Below are 17,434 nucleotides of genomic sequence, written 5' to 3'. Positions count from 1 at the left end.
TAAATTTTGTTTAATTAAATACAAACAGAAAGTACTTTTAAGTATCAAGAATTATTTGGGGGTTTCCCTGGTGGCGCAGTGGTTGAGAGTCCGCCTGCCGATGCAGGGGACATGGGTTCGTGCCCCGGTCCGGGAAGATCCCACATGCCGTGGAGTGGCTGGGCCCATGAGCCATGGCCGCTGAGCCTGCGCGTCCGGAGCCTGTTCTCCGCAAAAAAAAAGAAAGAAAAAGAAAAAGAATTATTTGGGAATTCCCTGGTGGTCCAGTGGTTAGGACTCGGCACTTTCATTGCCAAGGCCCAGGTTCAATCCCTGGTCGGGGAACTGAGACCCCGCAAGCCGCACGGTTCAGCCAAAAAAAAAAAAAAAAATTGTAGCGAATTGCAGCATATACTTAGGTGAATGAAAAACAGAGAGCACTATTCCAGATGAGGCTGGAGAATTTTGTAATTATTCTAGTCATTTATAACCATAATATTTTATGAATCTGTAAGTAACAGCTTACATTAAGTTATAACATCTTATATCTACAATGAATATCTATGTAACAGTGATTGGAAATACATCTGGAAGATATAAAGGGATGCTGTAAAAACAGATTTATGTTCTATATTTCTTGGCAAGCAGGGCAAGTTCAGGCAAGAACGTGGGGGAGGCAGCTGCTCTTTGTTCAAGACACGCTCTTTATGCTCATTCACTCATACTGTGTCCCATACAGTCTTAGACATTTCCATCAAGCGAAAAAAATCTTCACTCATTTATACCCAAGATGTATTTGCTGTGATATGTTGTAGAACAACAATGATAAGCGTCTTGCTATCTTTACAAATATTTTCACAACGTTAAACTGTAGGATGACAATTATAGTTTCTTCATCACAAATAAAAATTATATAATATTCTGGTGATTTCCTAAGAAGGAAATCAATGGCAGAGAACTCACTGATACCATCCCCGGATTGCATATTACAGAAAGGATCATTCTATGATGGGAGAGGGCCATATCTCCCCTTCATTTCCATGAACTGTTTTCCTAAGTTATCTCTTACCTACTCCTTCCTTCCCCTGCATAAGACTCAAGGAAAGGTCATCTACTTTCAAGTGTGATACACATCATTATCCTTACGCAACATTTTTTCTAAAATCATATATCTGTACCCTTTGAATTTCTCAAGGGAAAAACAAAGAATGTGCTTTGTTTTTTCTGTAAATTTCACATTTTTAAATATTATGCTATTAACAGTAATAGAAACAGCAAAGGGGTTAGAAATAGTAGAGCAAGTCAACTTTTGTTCTGAAAACTTCCATTTCATGATTATGCAACTGTCAAATCAGTATCACAGTTAAAACGCCATCGCGGGACTTCCCTGGTGGCGCAGTGGTTAAGAATCCGCCTACCAATGCAGGGGACACGGGTTCGAGGCCTGGTCCCAGGAAGATCCCACAGGCCACGGAGGAACTAAGCCTGTGCACCACAACTACTGAGCCTGCGCTCTAGAGCCCGCGAGCCACAACTACTGAGCCCGTGTGCCGCACGCCTAGAGCCTGTTCTCTGCAACAAGAAAAGCCACCGCAATTAGAAGCCCGTTAACCGCAATGAAGAGTAGCCCCTGCTCACCGCAACTAGAGAAAGCCCGTGCGCAGCAGCAAAGACCCAATGCAGCCAATAAATAAATAAATAAAAAATTTAAAAAACCAAAACGCTATTGCATTTTTCATGAATATAATCATCTACGTAAATTAGAAAAATCTAAATCAACAGACCTTATATGTCCAAATAAACGAAATGCTCTGGAAAGTAATTTAATAGTAGCCACAGTATAGCTCAGACAACAAGGATGGAATGAGGAAGAGGATGAGTGTAGAAAAGGGGAGAGGGGAGTGTACTGGATTCACCTCTTTGGTAGCAACTGTCACAGGCATGGACTTATTGACACATGAGAAACCTCCGCCCTCATTGCTACATTTATCATTAAGAATTGACAGTCAGAATCTGATGGTTTGATTGACTTTACAAGTAAGCCTGATAATAATATGTGGTCAACCAACTTTACTATTAAAGTCGGGTGGCGTGGAATAGCAGAAAGATCACTAGCTTCAGAGTCACAGAGCCCGGTATTTAAAACCTGGCTCTTTGTTTACTTTACATCCTTAAAGTTACTGAATTACAATCTCACCCTCTATAATATATGAATAATAAGATTCCTCAGTTGATTGCTATAAATAATATTTGTGAAATGCTTGGCCCTGTGCTTATTACAAAGAAAGCACTTAAAGAATCCAATATCATCATTGCTGTTGTTGTCTTAGTGACTATGTAGTCGACTCTCATTATTCACCGTGGTTGTGTTCGATGAAGTCACCACAAACACTGGATGAGTGAATGCTGATTATTGCTCCATGGGAAATACCGAGGTTATGTTGCTGAAAGCCTCTGGTCACATTTATTTTTTTTGGCCGCGCCTTGCGATATGTGGGATCTTAGTTCCCTGACCAGGTATGGAACTCGTGCTCCTTGAAGTGGAAGTGCAGAGTTTTAACGACTGGACCGCCAGGAAAGTCCCTGATCACATTTTTTTTTTTTGGTCAACCAAAATGTCATTTGTGTTATAGAAGTTCCTTTGCCAACATCCTTGTAAAATAAGCCAGCCTCATCAATGCTGAAACATGCTCTTCCTCAGGTACCTTTTCCTGTGTAACTCTTAGAAGGTATAGTCTATTGTCATTCTTCATGGATTTCATACTTGCAAATTTGCCTACATGAAAAAATTTATTCATAACCCTAAAGTCAATCATGACAGCACACTCTCTATCATTTGAAAACGTAAAATAATCAACAGTGGTGAAAAACTTGTCACCTGATGTGCACCCTCCCAGGTTGTGAGGTTGAACAAAGTGACACTCACCTTCTTGTTTCAGTTCTCCTACTGTAAACAAATGTCGTTCTGGCCGTCGATTTAGTGTCATGCTTTTTGCATTTCTGTGCTTTTTGTTAGTGAGTTCACTATTTCAGATGCCCCCCAAGCACAGGGCTGAAGCATGGTCTAGTATTCCTAAGCACAAGAAGGCTACGATATGTCTTATGGAGAAAACACATATATAAGATTCTTCCTTTTGGCTGCAAGTTTCTGGCTGCTCTAGGCATGTACTTCATCTGGTCCAACCCCAAACCTGGGAAAACCCACACAGGTTTATTTTGGTCCTGGAAATTTATAAGAAATTTGAGAAAATTTGAATTCATTTAATCTTCAACAAATATTTTAAGTAAACATTATTTCCTTCATTTTGCAGAGGAAGAAAATGAAAATTTGAACGGATATGTTTAAAGTGATATTAGTCTCATTCTTGGTAAAAATGATTTTCCAATTATGAAGCGAAGAAAAACATGAATGACTTTGCCTTGTGAAGTTTGCCAAAAACCAGCCAAGACTTCAAATGTTAGATGTTATCAGACATGTGTCAGCTCATTAAGAGAGTATGGTAATCACCTTGTTCAATCTCTTGCCCCAATCAAGATTCTGTTTCTATACCTTCACTGATAAATAATTCTCATTGTTACTTGAATACCTATATTGAGAAAAAATTTTTCTTTCATAACAGGGAGACTATTCCATTTTTAAATTACTTATGTATTTATAAAGCTATTTTAAGAGTTAACTGAAAAGTTTTAATGCCATTGACCTCAATTTAATTTTTACAGAGAAAATACAAGCTTGTTCTTTCTTTTCACCTGACAGTTTTTCCCTTCATGTGATAGAAGCTTCCAAATGTGTCCCTATTTCATTCCAAGAATATGTTAATTACTGAAAATAAACTGGAACAGAATTTAACAATTTTGATAAATTTAACAAATAGAGTTGTGGAAATCTTAATAATTGTAACTACCACTGGGTCTATATTATATATTATGTTTCAGTAATAAATCATAAGAGTTATCAAAATATTTTGTTAGTGGAGACAATTTCAATAAGATTTTTTTTTTTTTGATAAAAATCAACCTGGGCTTCCCTGGTGGCGCAGTGGTTGAGAGTCTGCCTGCCGATGCAGGGGACACGAGTTCATGCCCTGGTCCGGGAGGATCCCACGTGCCGCGGAGCGGCTGGGCCTGTGAGCCAGGGCCGCTGAGCCTGCGTGTCCGGAGCCTGTGCTGCACGACGGGAGAGGCCACAACAGTGAGAGGCCCACATACCGCAAAAAAAAAAAAAAAAAAAAAAAAAAAATTCAGCCTATACTACAAGATTGACGCATGATTTAAAACTTGAATCTATGAGGGATCATTCAAAATAGCTGACCACACAATTTCTTTCTTCTTTCTTCCAAGAAACAAAGAAGGAAGGAAGGACAAAGGACGGGAGAGAAAGGAAGGTGGGAGGGAGGAAGAAGGGAAGGGAAGATGAAAGAAAAAAGGAAGTAAGGGTAGGAGGGCAGGAGAAAAGGAAAGAAGAAGGAAGAAGGATAATCTAAAAGGTATATTGCAAAATGGGAATACTATGCAATATATATTATAAAAGTAGGTAGACATAATACATAAGGACTTTAGTACATAAATACTTCTTCCATGCCAATAAAAAATAGAAAAATGGTCAAAGGATATGTGGTGAGCTGCCTCTAAGAAGGCTCTCAATAATGCCATTTTCTGTTATTCATGCCCTTGGCAATCCTCTCCCTGAGGAGGGACTGTACGTAATGACTCCTTTCTCAAGAATGAAATATAGCAAAAGTGATAGATCTCATTTCCAAGATAAATTAGAAAAAGACAGTGGCTTCCACCTTGGGTACTTTTATTTATTTATTTATTATTTATTTTTTTATATGTGTGGTCTATTTTAGTTTTTGAATTTTATTTTATTTATTTATACAGCAGGTTCTTATTAGTTTTCTATTTCATACATATTAGTGTATATATGTCAATCCCAATCTCCCAATTCATCCCACCACCACCAACCCTGCCCCGCTTTCCCTCATTGGTATCCATACGTTTGTTCTCTACATCTGTGTCTCTATTTCTGAAACTTGGTCACTTTTAGTCTCAAACTCGCTCACCCCTGAGGAAGCCAAGCAGCACGTCATGAAACAACTCTGCAAAGAGCACACACGGTAAGGGGCTGAGGCCTGACAGAACTTGGGTGCAGATCCAGGTGAGTCTTCAGATTAGACTGTAACTGAAGACTTGACTGCTAACCTTATGAAAGGCCTTGACCTAAAGTATTCATACAACCTGTGCCTATAATTTTGATCCAGAGACTCTCTGAGATCATTGTCTTGCTTTTAGCTGCTAAATTTGGGAGTAATTTGCTACATGACAGTAGATAACTAACAAAGGATATTAGTGGTGAGGTGATTTACCAAAAAATATAACTCATCAATGATTTATGAAAATATGTTCAGCATCATTAGGAACTCAATTAAAACAGCAATGACCACTTTTACACCTTAAATTAAATAGAAAAATTGAAATTTTTTTATTCACTAGGTTCTTAAAAGAAATAGTGAGCATCTGTGTTTTCAGAATGTCTCTGCATGTGTGTTCTAAAGATATAAAAAGTGAAAATGATGATTTACTGAATTTCTAAAGGGAACAGGACTGTATGTGCATTTGTGTTGGGGATTGTCTGTGTTGTAATATCAGTGCACTCTGTCTCATAAAAATAACTTAGAAAAATGTCAAAATTTACTTATGACACCATCACTTTGGATTCTCTCTCTTCCATGTGGTAGCCTGGAATAAAAAATTAAGTCTTGAGTTCAAGCTTCATCTGTACCACTCCTTAACTCTGTGAATTTATATACAAAAGTTATTCTGAGCCTTAGTTCCTTTGTTTTATGTGAAATTAGCATAATATCCAAAATCTGCACAAGGTCATAAAAATGACTGAGATAATGCAAGTAAAAAATGCAATAACAAAGTGATATGTACCTGTAAGGTCTTATCATTCTGTAAGGTCTTATCCTCCAAACTACTGGTGGCTCTAGGATAAAACCATAATCAGTGGTAAGCAACCGGCTTTACCTGCCAATGAGTTCTAAACTTAGTCAGTTACTGTTCTTGAGTAATTCTAATTTTGAGTGAGCAGAGAACCCTACAACTCATTAAAACCTAAAAGCTCATGCCCACAATATCCTATTCTCATACAATAAACCTTATCCTAGATGGGTCATCCTAGAGATTTATTCTAGAGACAAAATTTCACTAAATCATAATTTTTAAAGGGTACTCATATATAGCTACATATTGGATCTTCACCACAACTCTGGTAAAGGAAGGATCATTGTTTTTATTTAAAAGTGAAATGATTAAGGGGATTGAGTAAGTTGTCCAATGTCACATTTCCATAAAATAATTCGAATCAAAAATTATGAATTCTAGGGAATTCCCTGGCGGTCCAGTGGTTAGGATTCTGCGCTTCCACTGCAGGAGGCATGGGTTCGATCCCTGGTCAGGGAACTAAGATCCCTCAAGCCACATGGCATGGTCAAAAATAAATAAAATAAAAATAAAATAAGCCCACTAAAAAAAAATTATGAATTCTAGGGCAGTGTTCTTTGCTGTGTTTTTCACAGTAGCGCTTATAATTATGAGAAATTGGAAGCAACTCTTTGTCCAGGAATAGGGAATTGGGTAAATAAGTTGTGGTACATCAATAAAGCAAAATTTTGTGTAGATACGCAAAATAATAATAAAGTGTGACACAGTCAATTGCATTTTAGGTACATTCATAAGTATTTTATGGTAATTGTGATTATTCCTCCAGGAAACCAGTTGCAAATCATAAGTAAGAGGAGAACCAAAATGCTACTATATCATTTTCTTTTTTTTCCTGTTTTTTTTCATTTCCCAGTCTTATTAGAATAACTTTAATGTTTATACCCATACGTTTCCAAATTAGATGTTTTCTCTAAAATGCCTCTTCTTGGCTCACTTTAAATTTTATGTAAACCATCTCTCTATTCCACCTGTGCTTTGGCATTTAGAAAGAAAATACTTTGCAGAAGAATCCTTGCAGGAAGTATTTCTCCAAGACAGCACAGTTCCCCAGAAAAATGGTCTGAAATTAGTCTTCTGAGAACACGTATATGAAAGGATAATATTAGAGGAGAAATATTCTTTTTGTGGTTAATCAAGTTGTTTCAATAGCTGGGTTCAATACAGATTTCACTGAAGAAATCTAAAATCTTGTTCTTAAACATCTATTATTTCATTTCACCACAGATTGTTCTTAATGGGTCTTTATTTTCCCTAGAAATGTTATTCACAGCGAGATATATTTCTGAATATATCTAATTAGGAGACATCTCTTCTTTGCACCTTTGTCATCCCTTTTCACACTAAGAGGGTGTTTCCCTCACCTAAAAATTCATGAGTGACAGTATAAATAGCTGCTCACCTTAATCTGGGGTTGACTGGTGAAAGATTTCTAGACTAGAGAAAAGGCGGGGGGGGGAGGGGTTGGGTGTTTGGGGAGAGATTCTATCTGTATTCTATATTTAAGACATTCATTTCATTGTATTTCCTTGGCTTTTAAAACATCTACTTGGGATGGTGACATTCAAGAGAAAGCAAGCATAGACAGCTTCACATGCCCTTGAAATAGATATGCCTTGATTTTGCAGCTCACATAATAACTGATAGCAGAGAGCACTCTGGTTTTGAATTAAAATTAAAAAATTGAAGCAAGTCCTTTAAAAAAGCTCTGAATATAAACGTTCATCCAATTAAGAAAGTGCATTCACTTTCAGGCCACAATGTGGTAAGGAACAGATAATTGCAGCTGTCTATGTCCACCTTGTAAAGAGCTTGCTAAAATCATTAAGCGTTTGGAAATTTTATTCAGCCTACAATATTTTTCTTAACTGCACTCCTACTTATTAAAACCACTCCCTGATCATTTTCGCCCACTCTTAGAGCCCTCCATATCATTAAGTTTAGGCCTGGCAACCATTTTCCTGCACCAGATAATGATATTTTTCTCACCAACATAAATTTCCATCAAGATCAGAATGAAGGACAGTAGAAAGCTGTCTCAGAGGAGGTTAAATTTCCCTCAGTACTGAATCATGGTGGTATTAAAATAGCCATCTTTTAAACATGTTTTGCATTTTGTGCTACGTGTGAAATGTAACTGATTTTATACAGATTTTCATGGAAATGATAATTTGCTGTGGTGTCGTATAGATACAGTTCACATTTAATATCAGATTTCTATTTTAGTTCTGTTTTCTGAGTGCTGTGCCATGTCCATGTGGTCTAAAGTTTATTTTCATGGTTAAACCACGTAGAGGGCACGCTAGGAAGAAGACATCAAAATAACTTAAAAAACAAACAGCTTTCCATATTGCCTGCTGTGCCTTCTCCACTCCGTCCTGACATCCCATGTCAGTAGCTGTTTATTTTGTACTTGTTCTGGTGAGTGGTTTTCTCATGATGGGAGTTTCATGTATATTCTCCCTCTGGCAATACTACTATCCTGAACAAACATCTACTGTTAAAAATCAAAAGTTGCAGACTTCAATTCATTGCCAGTGTTATTCTGAAAGACATTTCCCTCCTAATCCTAGTATCCTCATTTGTATTTCCCACCTCAATTTGGTAATTAAACTGAGCCAGAAAACACTAGAATTCCTCTTACTGCAAATTATAAACCTTAAAAACAACCAGGACACATCCCAGTGACCTCAAAACTACCCAAGGTTCCATTGCCACTGTGTGCATTTTACTGTCCAACATTTAGTGCCAAGCCAACTCCTGCTGGGTCTTGACTGGGTCCTCTGGGTATCCGAGTGGATAGCAACATTTAAAATTCACACTCTGTACTATCCAGCCATGGGCATTGCTGGAGACTCTGTTTTTAGACCAGAAAATGCAGCACACTGGAATAATGGGACATTTTCTCCTACTTCTGAACTGGAAATGAAATCTGAATGGAACTTTGTTTCTCATTTTCCAATGAGTATTTTAAAACAGGCCATTTCTAAGACTTCTTAGCAATTAATTTAATTAGAGACAAAGCCCAGACAACAAAAGTCAGACTTCCGGCAGATGGTACCCAGAGATGTGGTCGAAGATCCTTCCAGTGCAGCACTGTGGGTCATTTGTGAGATGAGGGTGATGATGGAGGGTGTGATGGTGATGATGGTGGCTGAAGTGTTTATTGTTTTTGTGTTTTTTTTAATAGAAGTGGCAGTTAAGCAAAGAGCAGGGCTCTTTGACATTTGGTCAAAATTCCCTCTATATATGACTTCCAAAAAGAAACAACATGTTCTACTGCCTGTAAGACAGTCCATTTTGAATTAGAAAGTTTCCATTAGTCACTTTCCATGGTAGCTGTGCAGCATCTTGCAAAATAACTTATAGATCTAATATCCTACAGAAAGCGTAGTCTGAGACAGATGAGAATGAAAAGTGGCCGGTGTGTTTTAAAGCTGATAAACAAAAAGGCTTTGATATCTTGGGGAAACCCCGTTGCCTAAATTCCCTTTGAAATGCAGTTCAATTTAGCAGATCCATAGATTTACATGGGACCATCGTGAAGCGTCAAAAGATTTTAAAAAAAATATTCTCACCTACGCTTCCCAATATATAAACATTCATTTTGAAGACTCTCTGTTGCTTATCTGGAGATGAGCAAAATTAATTTCTCTGATTTCATCTACACCGGAGTCCACAGCAATTTTTACAGGTGAATTGTGATGTTCATCACCACTTCCTGGAGCCAAAAAGAGCTCAGAAATGGTTCTTTAGAATGTTCTGAGGGCCAGTTTCAGTTGGTTGGGCTTTAGAGCAAGTACAGGTTCGTGGTGTCACATAACCCATTCCTGCATGACTCAAAGCTGCCAGAACGATGTCTCCTACCTGCAGGATAGATGTCATATGGCAAGATCATCAGAAGTCTTGTTCCTCAGAGACCAGCTGCTAAGTGGGCTATTTCTGGTAGAAGCACGGAACAAGAGGCGGGCAGTGCCAGAAATGATTAGAGAGAGGAAGGGCCAAAGGAAGCCGCACACAAGAGCTGGAAAATGAGCGGAGGCCTTCAGACAGCGCACTCAAAACCGTTTGAAAAGTACCCTAATCAAAAGCTCCTAGCCAAGCTTGGAACCCTAAGAGGAATGAAGGAATAAAAGGCCCATGGCAACGATTCAACTTCCCTTTCAAGTTGTATGTCAAAGAAACCCATTGAGAAATAGAAGATATTTGAAGAGAGGGTTGATTTCCTACTTTCAAGTTCCCCTGCAACTCTAAACTCAATGTTCTCACACTGTTATGGGGGAAGCTATTGTCTCCCTCCAGCAAGAGAGAAGCTAGTTGCCTTTAAGTGTGAAAGCAGCAGACACCCCAGAACCTCAGGTGAGGAAGCTGGTGAGGCTTCGCAGGGCACACACTCACACACACACACACACACTCACACCCAAGGAAATAGGAAATGCAATGGAGCCTCATCCGTGGAGTGCCCAAGGTGGCAGTGAAGCCAGAATACCGAAACATCTGTGTATCTCAGCTTGGGATTGGGATGCCTGCAGAGACAAGAGGGAGGAAAAAAGAAAAAAAACTTAAAACACCTTAATATAGCTCTGGTTTACTTTTTTACCTTTTGGTTATTGCTAAAAAAAATGGTCTCAACATTTTCCAAGCGTGAGATGCTTTTTCAGCTTTTTGTGCTTTCGGCATTGCTTTAATGGGCTGGCAGACCATTCCGAGAGTCAACTCAGAAGGCCAACTGTAGCCAGTGGGAAACGCCTCAGGACACCTGATGTTCACAGTGGGGTTGAATGTAATCTGGTTTTCCAAGCCATGAGGGGCAAACATTAGAATTTTGTGAGGAAAATCTCCTTCTAGTTGAATGGTTTTAATATTCTGCTACGGGAATCTCAAGCACTGTTTCCACGTTTGGATGCTTCTCTCAGTAGAAAATAGGATGGGAAACTTTATCCAACTTATCATACCCAGTTGGCTGGCAGTCAAGGTCGCGGTATGACTAAGGTCTACACAGTTTTGATTTCTAGATCAGGAGACTGACCTTGCTCAGCAGCTGTTTGCAGAGCTGCGTGCGCCAGGCAAAGAGAGGGAATGCCAATCTTCTCAACCAGAAAAGATTACCTCATGTGAGTGGTCAAGAGAAAGAAAACTAAGTATGGGTCTGTGCCCCAGGTGGCATCTTGTGAATTACACCGTACCACGCTTTTAATACAGATGCCAGCAGTAGATTTTCTTTTATTTTTATAAGTCAGTTTGCTGTTGATTCAGATGCTTTGAGTGTCTTTCAATCGTATGCCAGGACTCCTCCTCCATAAATTTTTCTCATTTGGGTCATCCAGATGTGAAAATATCATCTCCCATAGAGTCTGAATTCCAGAAAAGTGTTACTTTATCCTTTTTTCTGTGTGTACCTATTTTTCATGAAAAGAGACAGCAAATACCCTGAGCTAACAATTATAGATGACATCTTTTTTCTTCATCATTTCTGATAACAAGCAATTTTCAACTCTTGGAAACTAAGTGACACTCCAAAGCAGCGATAAACAGAAGGACAAACAAAGAAGCATTGGGCATACTGTGCTATGTTTCTTTTTCTTTAATCATGGAAATGGCAAAGGCAGGTGTGCAGGCGTAATCTAGCGGTCTCCAGAAGAAACAAAGATGGCCTGTGGGAGATTATCTATGGTAATGGAAAAGCTAGTCTCACCTTAATCTCTAATGCGTACATAACTATTTACATACAATAAAAGTTGATTTATTTTGTGACATGAACCTAAGCAGAGATATTTACCACTTCAACTCACTAAAATTGAGAGTTCCAAGTGTGCCAGCCCATCGACATATGTTCTACAAGCCATAGCTTCTCCGAGCTGCCTGTGGTTAAGCAATTAAATCTTTAAGCTTGGGCATCCAATATCCTCTTTGTATCTAAGCTAGCCTTAACCTGAAACAGCCAAATCATCTCCAAGTCCTTGCTGATTAAAAAAAATCGCAACAGAATGGGAAATTTTAATGATGACACTCTCTTAATTTAAGGGAGGGAAAGAAAAGTATTCTCCATTTGAAGATGTAAAGAATCATAAAAAAAAGTTCTAAGACTCCTACAGTAAAAATGATGCTTACATATAATGATATATATATATATATATATATTGCCCATAAAATTAGTCATGTGTTATTATGCAAAATGCTTTGTTCTTTCTGAGAAGACTTCAGTAAGCTTGATCAAGAACATTAAATATGAAAACAAGGAAAAACATTTAACATGTTGAAAAGTAATTAAAAATATATTTCACCATATGTTCCTCTGCTGTTAGTTCCCTTCGCCAAAACAAATTCCTAAAGCATTTATTATCCCCCATCATTTTTTAAAGAGGCCTAACGCTCACATATGGCACTAAAGCCATGCAGATAAAGATGAATCAGCTCTGAAACAAACTGGAAGAAATTCACTTGCCTGAATTCAACAGATTATATGTAATGAGTCAACGTACACGTCCTTTCCCCTTTTATAAGGAAATTGCTGGAGAGGATCATCTCTACGCATGGATCGCTCAGACTGCATTGACTGAAGGTCATTTAGAAGGCAGCAAAATCTGTAACACTCCTTTAATGATGTCACACAGGAAAACATTCTGCTTAATTAGAAATGGCAAATCAAACATATAGTTTTCATTTAAAATCCTATCAAGTACCTCGAAAAGGGATGTTTATTTTAGGAGCTTATCCAACGTGACTTTTGAATTTGTGGATGATACTCAAAGGAAGCATTTTTCTTTTACGTGACAATGAGGCTTCACACTAGTGGAATATCATGTTTGCCAGATAAAACAATAAGAGAAAATATGAAATGAGGAATTGATTCAAAAATATGAACATAATACAAAACTTTCTGGATGGAAATAGCTCCCATATCTTAAGGACCCATAGCCCATAATTGAAGAAGAGAGACCACGCCCTCCTCCTGGTATGGCGCTATGGTCTTCACACTGCTGTTGCTGTACCGAGCTCCTGCTGTTCAACTTGCTTTCTGTTCTTAAGATTGACTCCTGGAACTGAGGTTCCAAGAAGATAGAGTCCAAATTCTGATCCTGCATATATTCTGTCCACGTAGTAAGCAGTCAGGTCATTAGACATGACACAGGAGGGGAAAAGCTTCCTATAATAATGTGGGTAGAGTGACCGCTTAACTCAAGGAGTACCTACAGATAAAGGATTAGCAACTTAAAAAAAAAAAAGACACACATTAGTAAAGCAGGAAAATCCTATTACAAATTAATGCTGTTTTTGGACATAAAATTCTAAGGTGTACAGTTTGATATTATCCTTTAAAAATCTCAAAAATTTTCTTGTAGGTTGAAAAAGTAAATAAACAAACAAATGAACTCCCCTTCAAAAGAACCAAAAAAAACCCTTTTCATTTCTGTTTCTTTCTCTCTTAAGAATTTTCCCTCTAGAACTCTATTTTCCTAGGCCCTCCCTTAGAGGAAAATTTAAACACGCAGTGACATTGTGCAAAGAAAAAGATCTTGGTGGATGTGGGCTGACAGCTTGGCATGGCATTTGGTCTGGGTTACAGCATCCCTCAGGCCCTCACCAGGGAGAATTTTGGTTTTGGGGTTTTTTTTTTTGCAACACACAACCCTACATGGCAGTGCCTGATGAATGGATGGATGGACACATGTACACATGAGTAGCTGGATAGATGATAAATAGACAAAGAGAAGATGTACAAATATGTATACTTTAAAGGGGAGGGACTTTAAGAAATACATAAAAAGGAGAAAAAAGTGACACAGATTTGTCAATCTTTTTTTTTTTTTTTGCGGTACGAGGGCCTCTCACTGTTGTGGCCTCCCCCGTTGCGGAGCACAGGTTCCGGACGCGCAGGCTCAGCGGCCATGGCTCAGGGGCCCAGCCGCTCCGCGGCATGTGGGATCTTCCCGGACCAGGGCACGAACCCGTGTCCCCTGCATCGGCAGGCGGACTCTCAACCACTGCGCCACCAGGGAAGCCCTGTCAATCTTTTTTAACATAAAAAATAAAGAAAATATAATCTCAAATGATGATATCCAAAACTGCTGGTGCACAGCTCAGAGGGCCTGAAGTCAGATTTGCCTCAGAAGACAGAGGTGAGAGATAAGAATTGGATAAGAGAACTAAAGTCAAAAATAGAGTGATCATTATGAGTGTCCATTTTGCATATTACTGTCAATAAAAGAATAGTGTCTTAATGTCAATGGTCATGTTGACAGATTTCCAACAAAATAGCTAAAAAGTATCAATCGGTTCAGATATTATTTTTTCTCATTTCCCTGTTCTGGACTAAATTATATCCCCCCCACCCCCCGCAAATTCATATGTTGAAGTCCAAACTGCAATTTGACTATATTTGAAGACAGAGTCTTTAAGGAGGTAATTAGGTTAAGCGAGATCATAAGAATGAGGTTTTAATTTGACAAAACTAAGTTCTCATAAGAAGAGGAAGAGGCTCAAGAGTGCGCTCTCTCTCTCTCTCTTTCTGTCTCTCTCCACGTATATGCATAGAAAAAAGGCCATGAGATGGCCCAACGAAAATGTGACCTCTACAAAGCTGGGGAGAGAGGTCTCACCAGAAATCAACCCTGCTGGCACCCTGATCTTGGACTTCCAGCTTCCAGAGCTGTGGGAAAAAAAAAAAAAAGTCTATCGTTTAAGGTGTCTGGTCTGTGCATATACAAGGAAAAGGATTGCACGATTCCACTTAGAGGAAGTAACTAAAATAGCCAAATTCGTAATGACAGAAAGATGAGAGATTTTCAGAACCTGAGAGGAGGGTAAATGGGAAGTTACTGCTTAATCGTTACAAGACTTTAGAAATAGTGGTGATGGTTATACAACATCATGAATATAATGATTGCCACTTGATTCTACATTTTAAAATGATTAATATGGTAAATTTTGTTATACATTTTACCATAGTTTAAAAATAAATAAAAAACCAATATAAAAAAGTCAATGTTTCACATGCTTATTTCCTTAAAACGTTCTTGTGATAGGCTTACCATCAGAAACTATATTTTAACCAATAATGTCACTGAAATGTAATGTTACTCCAAAAGCATTTACTTTTTACTTCTCTTCTATGGCAAATGAAAGGTAGTTACATGTGCATCATGACACCATCCTCAGCTTAGGAAGTAATGGAACTTTGCAATGCATAATAAAGAAAATCAGTAGTCTAAGAAACACTTGTGCATTTGGCCCGTGCATTCCCAGCTGCTCACCTTTTAGCAAATAAAAACATACACCAGATCTAGACTTTTCTAATGCATCTATTATTTTGGCATTAAAATTATATGATATATTTCTGTGATTACTTTTTTATTGTACACTTTTATGCACAAATTATACCAACCTGCATTCTCATTGTAGAAAATTGGAACATGAGACAAAGCAAATACCCTCTCCCCTCCAAACATACTCCTCAAGGCCACTTCTCAGAGGAAATCACTGTTTTCAGTTTGCTGTTTACTCGTCCAGATATTAACACATATTCCAATGTTTTATTCTTATATTATTATGTCTACTTGATTAATTTTATGGAAAGCTAGGAAAAAAACTCGAAGGAACCTATTGTATTTTGAATACTTGCTACAGATACTAAATATTTTATACACATTATCTTATTTAATACAGCAAAACTTCAAGGTGCAAATTGTTATTCCACTTTAGATATGCAAAGATTGAGAAGGAGCTCAAGTATATTTCCTCTGGCCACACAAGCTAGTAAATAACAGAATCAAAATTTTCTGATTCTAAAAAAAAAAAAAGAAAAGAAACTTTCTGATTCTAAACTCTATGCTTGCAGATCAACCAGACTTCAATAAAAATTTTTTAATTACAAAAATAAACTCATTGCTGAACTGCCCCCCAATAATCTGAAGGGCATGCTAGGGTGAGGAGCTCGTTACTAAGAGCTTGCCCTGTCTTGTTAAAAACAAAAATGAGAATGAAGGGTGCACAGGACAAAGAATGTTTTATTCCACTCACGCAACAGTCCGACGTCTAGAAATGCCTTTCAAGGCGTTTACTGTGTTTTTTCTGCAGACCGATTTTGTTGGGCATAGTTTTCTGCAACATGAACAGTGGTGGATATACAGTGGACATTGTCTACAGTGACAAAATAAAATAAGACAGGATATATATGGATAGAAGAAATCAGTTCTATTTTATAATCTCCAATAGACAAAAGAAAATGTAGAGGCACTTTCCACTCAACCAGAGGTGGCTAAAGAATTAATCATGTCATTTAATTGAGAAGATGGTATCTTAGTCAATGAGAAAATACAAAAGGCTCGAACCAAATTGATTACACTGTGATTCCCCAGATCTCTATCATTCCTTCCTGCATGACAGGAGATTCTGACCTTCTCTTTGAAAACTAGAAATGATGATCCAGGAGAGTCAGAATAGCCAGACTTTGGTATGAAATGGAAGCAGATCTGTTTTTGTTTTTTAAAATGAAGTCACCAACCAGACTAGTATAGCAGGATCTTTTTAGTCTTCAAAAATCTGACTTATCTACAGCAGAGTAATCTTGAATCTCCTAATTGGAGAAATTATTTGACTAAGACTTGAAACAACAGTGTTCACTCTATTCAAACAGTGCCCCAAAGTGAGTACACTTTACCTCTGGTCTCCACTGAGCACTTCTCTGTACTTCACTGTATAGGAGTGTGTGCCCTTTTCACCAAGAACAACATATTCTGATTTTTAGTAGATGGTATTAGACTGATTGGGCTAATGTAATTTACACAGTGACAATTGCTTAGAGGAGTCCACTGGGCACTTGTAGAAAGTTCATATTAAGAAGATTCAAGTTATTCTATTTACAAGAGCGAATGTTTTTAGATTTCAGATTAAACCTCACCCTGGAGATTAGCAAAACCAGAGTTCCCTTGTGTCTATAGTGCTCAATTAATATACACTTTTTTAAAAAAATGCAACATACTAAGAAGAAAGAATTTCAATCTACAGCATTTCCTTGTTTATTTTGTGTGTTTTATTTTGTTGAGGTATATTGTCGTTTTCAATAGCTTAAAGACAGTAGCCCCAAATCTCAATATTCCCCGAACAGAATTCCTAACTCAAATGGCCTTCATGCCTCTAAAACAGCAGACGTGGCTAAGAAAAAACCAAACTGATTTTTCAAAAATTTCTTTGTTACAGAGAAATCAGACATTTTCTTTGCATTTCTGATCCTAGTCTGGAATTCTAATGGAGTGAAAGGTCATAGGGCCTACCCATATATCACTTAATCGTTATTTTTTAGTTGCTTGAAAAGAAATCTTTATCATACATCAGAAGAAAACTCTAAATTCCCTTTTTGCCTCTAATGGCTGGGAATCACATAGCTAAATTTAATACTTAATTGCAGAAACTAATAGCCTACAGCATTACATTGATCCTCTCCAATTTTATA

At 37.9% G+C, this 17,434-nt stretch overlaps 1 non-coding gene across 1 annotated transcript; it reads left to right on the top strand.

The window, feature by feature from the left end:
- Positions 1-252: 252 nt before the first annotated feature.
- On the top strand, positions 253-324 carry TRNAE-UUC (transfer RNA glutamic acid (anticodon UUC)). Its single transcript has one exon. It is a non-coding gene; the product is annotated as a tRNA-Glu (tRNA).
- Positions 325-17,434: the final 17,110 nt, after the last annotated feature.

This window comes from Delphinus delphis, chromosome 13 (genome assembly GCF_949987515.2).
Source record: "Delphinus delphis chromosome 13, mDelDel1.2, whole genome shotgun sequence".
Classification (NCBI taxonomy): Eukaryota; Metazoa; Chordata; class Mammalia; order Artiodactyla; family Delphinidae; genus Delphinus; species Delphinus delphis.
This window is presented reverse-complemented; position numbering and strand designations above follow the sequence as displayed.